Source organism: Labeo rohita, chromosome 16 (genome assembly GCF_022985175.1).
Source record: "Labeo rohita strain BAU-BD-2019 chromosome 16, IGBB_LRoh.1.0, whole genome shotgun sequence".
NCBI lineage: Eukaryota > Metazoa > Chordata > Actinopteri > Cypriniformes > Cyprinidae > Labeo > Labeo rohita.
This window is the reverse complement of record NC_066884.1, coordinates 35720659-35730949: the sequence shown is the minus strand read 5'-3', so window position 1 is coordinate 35730949 and position 10291 is coordinate 35720659.

Below are 10291 nucleotides of genomic sequence, written 5' to 3'. Positions count from 1 at the left end.
TGCGGGGGCGGGCACTGCTGTGGCAGTAGGGAGAAAAGGAAGGGGCTCCAGCAGGAGTGGGCGCTGCTGCGGCAGTGGGAACCTGAGAATGGAGCTCCTGCGGGAGCGGGCGCTGATGCCGTAGTGCGGGGAAGAAGGCGAGAGGCTCCCACTGGAGTGGGATGCTGAGGGGATGGTCGAAGCAGGGATGTGTCGTTGCAGAAGGGAAATTAAAAGGGGTTGGTGTGGAGGATCTGGAGATCAAATGGACGGGAATGGACTGGCGTTAAACCGGTTGGCCGACTAGGGTTCGGTGGGCTTCCTTGATGAGAGAGCGATCTGATTGGATCTGAAGCTCTTGAAAGCTTCTGATGACCTGCGACCAAGTGCTTGGATCTGCTGCTGGGAGAGGTCTTTTTGGGCTGCTGTGGTTGTTGCGCCTATTCGGAATGAATGGCTGGAAAAGTTGTCGGCTGGGGTACCAGAGAGGAGCAAGATGGACTTAAGGTGCTTTTGGAACCAGAAGTGAGTGGTAGGGCGTTTGAAGTCGTCTGTAAAAAGGGGGACGGAAGGGAGTTTGGATTGGGATTTCCTGAGCTGGAGGAAGGCTAGGAGGGTGATTGGAGGTTAAAAATATAAATGAAGTGGCCTTTCTTTGTTTGGTCTGTCTTACTTTGTTTTATAAAGTAAGAGATGGATTCGTCGCCTAGCACTGCTAGATCGGATATGGTTGGGTGGATGGCTGGATTAAAGCCAGAGGTAATGGTGAGCTCAGAGCATCTGAGGAAACCGAAGAAAGCCAGGATAAACATGGCGTCTAATGTGAGGGCAGTGTGGATGGAATCGTAACCTTTACGGAGGGTGGAGATGCATTTGGTCAAGCTTTTTAAAGTTATAGGTTGCCTGGGATCAGGGTGGTTGGGATGGGTTTTTTGGATACCTTTAATGAGAAAGGGGGTCTGTGAATTGGTTATTTGGGGTGAAGGCGAGCCGTATAACAGTTTGTGGAAAAACTGGATTCCGCTTAGGTATCCTTTAATGGAGCTGATTTGGAGGGTTTTGTTGATATTGAGATGGGAGATAAATGAGGTGATAGAGAGCAGGGAAAAATCAGGGAATGGTAGACTATAAGCAGAGTGGAATGTTTTAAAACGTTTCCATGCTGTAAGGTAAGATTGGAGGGTCCTAGGGGAGACAGCTTGAAGAATGGAGTTAATGGAGGCTTCGAGGAGAGGTTTCAGAGGGTGGTTTACGGGAATATCAGTTCTGAGTAAGGAGAAACTGGGGTTGGGAGCGGGTCTGCCTCTGGTGCCAGCAATCTGAATTTCTGGAAGGCAAAACTAGAGAGAGAGTTAGCTATTTGGTTTTTTGACCCGGGAATGTGTTTTGCAGTTATAATGAATTGGTCACAAGCTGAAATCCAAATTAAGTGTCTTAACAAAGGCATTAATGCGAGGGAATGGGAACGACCTTTGTTAATGCAGTGCACGGTAGCTTCGTTGTCGCAGTGGACAACGATGCTGGTGGCAGACCACTCTTTGCCCCATAGGAAGGCTGTGGCCACTAACGGATAAAGCTCGAATAGCGCTGAGGATGATAGCTGCTGTGGCAAATCTGCCAGCTGGTGGTGGGGGGGAGATTTGGAAGCGAACCAGCGGCCTCGGAAAAAACCTCCGAAACCGACGGAGGGGGCAGCGTCGGTATATAATTGGATATCGATTGGGGAAGAAATCAGGTTGCTGTAGAAGAAAGATAAGGTGTTACATTGTTTGAGGAAGGATATCCATAGACTGAGCTCATTGCGGCACAAGTCAGTTAGGGATATGTGGTCCTCTAGTGCGTGGGCGGAGGACGCGAGGGAGAGGAGGTGGGAGATGAAGGGGTGGCCTTACGGGATGATGCGCATCGCAAAATTCAGATGACCTAGAATAGATAACAGCTCGTGTTTGGAACAGCTAGAGTTGGTTAAAAGAGTGGAGGCTACCAGAACCGTCCTGTCAATTTTTTCTTGGGGTAGAGAGGTCTGGAATTTTTGGGAATCCAAGTTGATGGCCAAAAATTCGATGGAAGTGCTAGGACCCTCGGTTTTGTCTTGGACGAGGGGAATCCCGAGCTCTGAAAAAAGCTTTTGGGTTGTCAAGAGGTGTGCGGCTGGGATGTCTGGATGCCGAATAAGTGCCAAAAATCTGGGTGGATGGGCATTACTTTAAAGGCGGAGGTAATGTTAACTTTGGCCAGCCAAGCGCCGCGACCTGCATCTTTAATCAGGGTGATGGCTTGATCAACGTTGTGATAGTGGAGAGAGAATTCTTCGCGTGGAATGAGGCTGTTAATGCTTGGGAATTAAAACGGGGAATTATGTGGGGATGAGAGATCGATTATAAGGCGTTTTTTGCCTGAAAATTTCATGGTGGCTACGCCAATGGGGTTGACCCGGAAAATGCAGAAGGGAGGGACGGTAAAGGGGCCGATCATGAAATTTGCGTCTATTTCTTTTTTGATTAGAGGTCAACTGTTTCAGGTTCGGCGAGAGCGGACTGGAGATTTGGGCAGATGAGGCTTTGGGAGGGGAGACTTTCGACACCGGGGTGGAAGCTGTGTGAGAGACCTAAAAGAACATAATCTGTAAAATGAGAGTCAGGGTGATGAAGCAGTTCTGCAAACAAACGAGAAACATTTACAGGAGTCGATAAATATTGCTTAAAATTTTTATTTGCAGCTTTTTGGATTGCAAAAATTGCAAACATGCATGAACCGGCAGCGTTGTCTTGTGCATGTGCCGCTATTAAAGCAGGCGCAGACCTGGCTGTCGGCGGAAGATGGGCGGCGGCGAAATGTGGGAGTGGGAGTGGCTGGGGTATCCATAAGGTGCGGGACATAGCTGGTGGATTTAGGTTGGGATGATTCGGGGCCGGGAGGAATGGATGGATTGATGAAAGGGCAGCTGATGGTGGAGTGAGAAAATGAACAGCAGACTGCGCAAGAGAGCCCAGGAACACTCTGCTATGGAGTTCGGTGTCCAGAGCCCCCCAATAAGGAAACTGGTTCCACTGGGCTACCCAGATGGTGCATTTGGCGGCGAACAACTTATGGTAAGTGTAAAAGTGGGAACCTCCGTATGATAGTGCAAGTTCAGCGAGGGAAAAGCGGCACAGATGACTTCTGTGTAGCGGGTGAAGGCAATGGTGAATTCAGCTAATGACAATATACATGACGGGTTGTGCGCTGAATTTTTAAGGGTGACTGAAAATTCGCTGCAGTTGATTTGGCGATCGGCAGGTGAGAGTAAAATTGGGGACAAAAGGGAAAAAAGGTCCAGAAAATGTGCATCAAGTTTTTCTCAACTCCCATAAGCCCTTATCTTTATTAATCCTGTAAGGCCCACTGTTGTAGTATTACAACATCATTTTTAGCTTGACTTTTCTCTCTAAGACCACATTTTACACAGTGGATGCTAGATTTTAAAAATAAGTCTATTTACGTGGACATGAAGTTACACAACCTGCAAACTTCCCTTGAAGCACATCATGTTGTTCTTCTGGACTGGATAAATCAACATTAAAGTGAGTATAATGCATAAAATATTTAATGTAGATATTAAGGTATTGTTGAATGCTTTGATCATTTTGGATTTTGAACTTTTTATGTCAGTGTTGTAATTTTGCAACATTGGATTAAAGGGGCAGCACAATTTGCCTGGGCACCTTGCACATTACATAATACTAGTAAAACATACTGTTTTTGATCATTCACAAGTTTTAAATGTCTTCTTTGTTAGCATTTTGAGTCTGAATCGATTTATCAATTTATTTAATGATTATTAAATAAGTTGAAGAATTAATTATTTCCTCAAGAATGTTATTTGTGTAGCAATATTTGAAACTATCTCTTATTATTTATAAAATATACTTGACTATTCCTATTGTTTTTTATTATTGGGATTGATATGCATTGAGATTATTATAGCATAGAAAATAAAATAGTGTTTAAAATAAAGTAAAATAGTGAAATAGTGTTTTTTGTATTTCAGAATGCCATCATATGATCATTCTTCTACTGTACTATAAACTCCAAGAAACACTTCATACGTAGCCGCTCTCAAGTTTAAAGGGCTTTCCTTGACATTAATGCTTAGCTTATGTACACTGCACGCATTTGCGGCGCGTAACAGCTCCACACGGTCACCAGCTGATGTTATGTTTATACCAGCAGCGTCGCACACATTTCTGTAAAGATACACGCATATGCCTCTTTCGATTAAATAAAGACAAAAATCCATCTAAATCCCACCAAAATTCGTTGCCATGACTTATCACGAGAGGAACAAATTACGTTTTTAGTCGCATAACATCTGTAAATGGAAATGTCGTCATTTCGCAATACTTTATTGACATTTATATAATATCGCCAAAGTTGTGCGCAAATCTGTTTTGGAAACGCGCCTAGTGACTTTGAAATGGACTCCATACAAGTTATGGAAGTTTTACATGCAAGTGATTAAAATTCTAGTGATTAAAAGTCAAGTGACAAACGTTTTCATTTAGTTAAGCAGGTTCTGTGAATATAATCGGAGCATGTATTTTTATAATAAATTACTTTTTCCATAAAAATATGACTTACTGTATCATTATTGTGTGATTATTATTGTATATATTCATATAGGTGATATACTGATATAAGGTTACAAGAGCGTTACACCGTGCAAATGGACCTTTAGATATTTTCTACATTTGTTCAGATAGTGAGTAAAAACACTGAAATTCTGCTACCCACTGGACTAAGAGCTAATGTAATATTTCAGGCATTTCAGCCTGGATTTCGCCCACGTCACCTTGCAGTGGCCAGGATCCCTGACGATTGTCCTGGTGATGCATCTTCCAGCTGGAGTATGACCCCAATTACACAGAGAAACAAAACGGCGAGTCTGAACATCTTCCTCTCTTCTCTAAAGCTCTCTGCATCCTTGCCTGATTCTGATTTGGTAGGTAACAGGTGAGAGCTTGTCCACAATCTTGGGTTTAGGGTCCTGTCTAGGGAGGTAGGAATTTCTTCAGTGCCTTCTTGAGGAGGCCGACATAGTTCACCTTGATTTTGCACCATTATCCTTTGTAAAGGGCGATTTTAGCTCCTGCTGTTGTCAGCTGGTTCAGGACATGTTCGATTTCTTGTAGGTGGTCCGCTCCGGTGGTGCTCCTCAAAAAAATGCCATCTACGTAGACAATGCTGCCTCTAATGTCAGGGCAGGCTTTATTCAGGAAGATGTTGAATTCAGCTTGTGAACACCTAGGGGATTGGTCTTGCTGTGATAGTAGGTAGAGACTAGCTGCCCTAAAGATTAAGGAAGACTCTAATTCTTTTTTGGGGTTTTGCTAACTGGACGGGCCATTCTATGAACTAGGTTTGGTGATGAATTAAGCTGGTCCAGTCGGAATACAGTGGCAAGGCCCACTGTCTGAGTGCACCCAGTGACTCCTGTAGGGTCACCGGGCCCTCTGTCCCTGTTGTACTGTGGGGCACCTTTTCAAACACTTACGGCTTTTAGCAGAACCGGGCAGCACTCGGCCCTGAGATTATCCACCAGCGCAGACCCGCAGTCTGTCGTGCCTTGGGATAAACTGTCAGGGTGATTATACCCTTCCCCCAGTTAGCCTGCGTTGACTCCTCACCTGGCATGCATGATTGCTGATGCCTTTCACTGTGTACCGCCACTCGCAGTGCTAGGACAGAGGAATCCAGGTTCATGAAAATGAAATGAAAATGAAAAGTCTTTAATATAATCCACACGTAAATCCACATGGGTCAATCCACAAGAGGAAGGCAGGAACACACGCTCGTTGATGAGACCGGACAACTAACACTGAACTGAAAGCAACTTATTGGCTAATGATAGACAGACAGGTGCAGGTGATTAACTAATAATGACAATAACGAGGACAGGAACAGGAACACCATATATGGGCACATGAGGGAAAAACCAATACGAATAGCCCAGGGATGTGACACCGCACTACACGCCTCTGGAGGAATGTAAACACTCACCAAAATAAATGAAGAGAACTCTCTTGGTGAATAAAAAGGCTTACAGTTAATAAAGAGAGCTTCCAAATTTGGGTAGCACATCTTTAAAACTGTCACGTCTGTACACCAGCCTTCGTTGATGTAAAAACATAATCCAACACCTCTAGTTTTCTACGACGACTCAGTGACGCAAACCGCTCTAAACAGCTGGAAGACCATTAGATGTGTTTAACCAGGTTTCCATGGAGCAAAGCGCAGCAGTCCTTGTTTGGTGCGGGCGAGGAGTCATAGTTCATCTTATTTATTTGCTAGGGAGCGGAGTTTCGCCAGATGACAGAGTCCTAAAACCATGCTGTCAGAATTTCATGAGTGCACCAGTGCGCCTCCCTCACTTGGATCGCCTGGGGCATTTGTATAGGATAATATAGGTAGCTTGTATAGGCAGCTCCTCCGACTAAAATGTGCAGTAAAACATCTGAATGTTCAAATGTCGGCAGAAAGTTATTTGGTGTGCTATTTCTGATGTCCAGGAGTTCTTTTCTAGTAAAGCTGATCGGGAAAAAGTTTCTCAAGACAGGACAAACAAACAAAAAAGTACAAGTACCAAAGAGCAACAAACCATGGCTGCCATCTTGCATATTTACATACTCTGTGCTAGTCTATTTAGTCATACAACAACACATGCAGATTTAACCAGGCAATTTTACTTGATCAAGATTTCACAATTCTCCCACAAAACAACAATTGGACACTCACTCAGAGTGCCACGTCTCAAGTTCACTAGCTTTAATTGAATAAATGGCAAAAGAGCATTAGTTAGCTAATCTAAAGTTCTCAAATCAGGAGATAGCCTAGCTGATTCAACACTGGGGCACGCGATGTAAATCTAGCTTAAAAGGCCTTATGAGAAAAAATAAGGAACACGTTCGCTTCTGTCCGTGTGTGCTTTAAGGAAACTTCTTTTGTCTCAGCAGACAATTTTTAAATGTTCACTGCAGTTCCATTCTTTACGAGACAACTCAAGTTATTTTTTCATTCATTCCTACACAGTGGCAAGCCACAATAAAGTATTTAGTAGCACAACAAACCTTGTTTCTCTGTTTCGGAATTGGAATCAACTTGATTTAACTGATTCAGAACTAATAGTTTACACTTTATTAACTATTCATCTCATTTATATATTATTTGTATTGAATAAATACCCGGGGTTGTTTGTTTTATTCTAGATGAGATTAAAAGTAAGCAGAATTAGCAGTTTTTAATACTTTTGTGTAGGAGGAAATACTTCCCCTCCATGCAACACAAAATACCTTCAGCTGCTCTCCACTATGGTCTGCTCTCTTTATAGGGCACGAGTGTGCTCATTATACCACGGTGTCTGACTGTTTTCTTTGATCTTCTTTAAGCGTAATGAAGCAACCATGTCTAAAGTGCTAAAAAAGAGGGAGTCTATAGTTTCTATTACAACATCAAGTTTTTCTGAGCTATTTGATAAGCTGAGGAATTGAGACAAATCAGCAAGATCATTTACAAAGCAGTCTTTTGTCATAGATGTGATGGTTCTACCGTATTGTAACAAGGAGTTGAGTTTGCAGCTTTAGCTATATGGAGTATACACAAGACTAGATAATGATCTGAGATATCATTGCTCTGCTGCAGATTTTCAAATTCCATTGATATCACTTCCATGTGACAGTATTAAATCTAAAGTATGATTACGACACGTAGATCCTGATACGTGTTGCCTGACATGGACATTACAGTTGTCAACAATTAAAACTTTATCTGCAGCTAGCAATAGCTCAGATAGAAAATCAGCAAATTACTTGATACAGTCAGTATGGTGGCCCTGCTGGCCCGTATACAGTGGCCAGTACAAACGTCAGTAGGGATTTATCATTAACACTTATTACTCTAGATAATGTTATATAAAGTACCATTACTTCAAATTAATTATACTTGAAACCAGACCCAAAACTGACCCCTGAGGGACACCCTGACACAAAGGCTATTAGTAGATCTACTAGTATGCAGATAAACAAATTGGGAGAGATCTGAAAGCTAAGATTTAAAGGGGTCATCGGATGCCCGTTTTTTATCACAAGTTTATATGATTCTTTAGGGTCTTAATGAAAAGTCTATATTATACTTTGGTTAAAAATTCTCAATGGTTGTGTAAAACAACACCCTTTTTTATATTGTCAAAATAAGCTCTGCAAAAATCATCCCATTCTGAGGTGATTGCTCCTTTAAATGCAAATGAGCTCTGCTCGCCCCGCCCCTCTCTTCTCTCTGTGGAGTGACGAGCCTGTTTACTTTAGCCACATTTAGCCGCGTTTACCTGTTAAACTTGCTAACTAGTACATTATAAGGAAAGGTGATCACAAAGATTCATAAAAAAAATCCTTATACTCCTGCTGTAAGTGAAGCTGGATCACGAATGATTCGCGTGAACATAGATGGATATATATAAATTGGGAGCCGCATTCCCTTCACAAACAAACGTAATCCACTGCATCTTCAGCAGCTCAGATGTCGGGAGTAAATGACGACCACTATGTTCATTATTACATCCAGCAACACAACACCTCAATCGCTCAGTCTGAGATATTCTTGTCTAACTTGCATCCCTGCTCCAGCATCGAAACAATTGCAGTGGGACTGTTACAGCTGATTTAGGGTCTGAAGGTAAGACGCTCATGTCAGTCAACTATCATGGGAGTGGACTCTGTTGGTGTGACGCCACACCGACAGGCATCTGAGAATGGCTCAATTTGAAAAAGGGAATATTATTTTTACAGATTAATAAAACAAAACCACTGCATGGATTTTTATCATTATAGGGTAGATGTGTACATACACTGCCAACAAACATTAATTTCTGGCATCGAAACAATGGAGGTCGGACTGAGACAGCTGATCTGAGGTAAGACGCTCATGTCAATCAACTATCGTGGGAGCGGCTTCTGTCAGTGTGACGCCACCATACTGTCTAGACCTAAACCCAGACTGAAAAGTTTTAAGTAGGCTATTCGTAGAGATGAGTTTGGAGTTGGTCAACAACCACACACTCAAGGACTTCTGCCAGGACTGGTATGGATATTTGAGACTGGACAAAAATTGGACATGTCTGCAATATCACTTCCAGGCTTTGTAAATAGCAGTGAGATACTGTAAATAGCACTGATGTGTGGTGCAGTAACTGACAGACAACACAGTAGTAGGAAACGGATCACGTATACAAGTAGCTGAATTCATTGACAAAACATATTTAAATATATGAACTCAGAGTCAACAACATTAAAACTTGAAAAAAAATAAAGGGAGATTAAGAGGATGCAACTCAAGTTCAGAAGCGTCATCACAGGCAATAGAATTATAAATATTCTCAATTTTGATTAAAAAGAGAAACTCATTATACTGCTCAGTGGTTGAACAAGTGTTACTAGCAGGTTTAATAAGATTATTGACTGTTCTAAAAAGAACTCTGGGATTTGAGATGGGAAGGGGAAAGGAAAAGAGGAAATGATGTGACCATAAAGCTCACAGTATTATTGCAATCCAAGTTGTCAAGATGAATGTTTAAAGGGATAGTTCACCTCAAAATGAAAATTCTGTCATTGATTACTCAACCTCATGTCATTGCAAAAATGTAAGACCTTCATCTTCAGAACACAAATAACAGATTTTTCTTTAAATCAGAGATCTTTCTGACCCTCCAGCATGCGCATACTTTCTTCTACATGTAAACAAGGCACAGCGTGTTCTGTGTCAAGGCGGACATATCCACTTTATAAAGTAGACTTCTGAAGCTAGGAGAAATTTGCAGGTCAGACATGACATGGAGATAAATGACAACGATCCAAACACCTGTGAGACCAAACTGAGTTTATATCAACACCTCTTGCATGCCAATTCCGGTGGAAGCCTCAATGTGCATATTTTGGCTGGCGGAGAAGGTGTAGCAAGCGCTGTGTATCCAGAACACAGGTAGCAGGAGGCGCAGAGTGTTCAACCTGACGATGTTCCATGGCAGATGATTTTAGCATTATGCAAAATAAATCTGGCCATAAACTCCAAATAAAACCAAAATAAATCAAGTAAAATCCAACAAGGTCACATATTAGCAGCAGGTGTATTCTAAAGACGGTCAAAAGACAGCAAAGTCACCACACGAGCAACATCAGCCGATACAACAAAGAATCAAAAAACATTAAAGCAAACAAACAGATTTGAACAATTTTACTTGAGAAGTGGCAGCCACATTGCACCAGCATCCTTTACACCAGAGAAT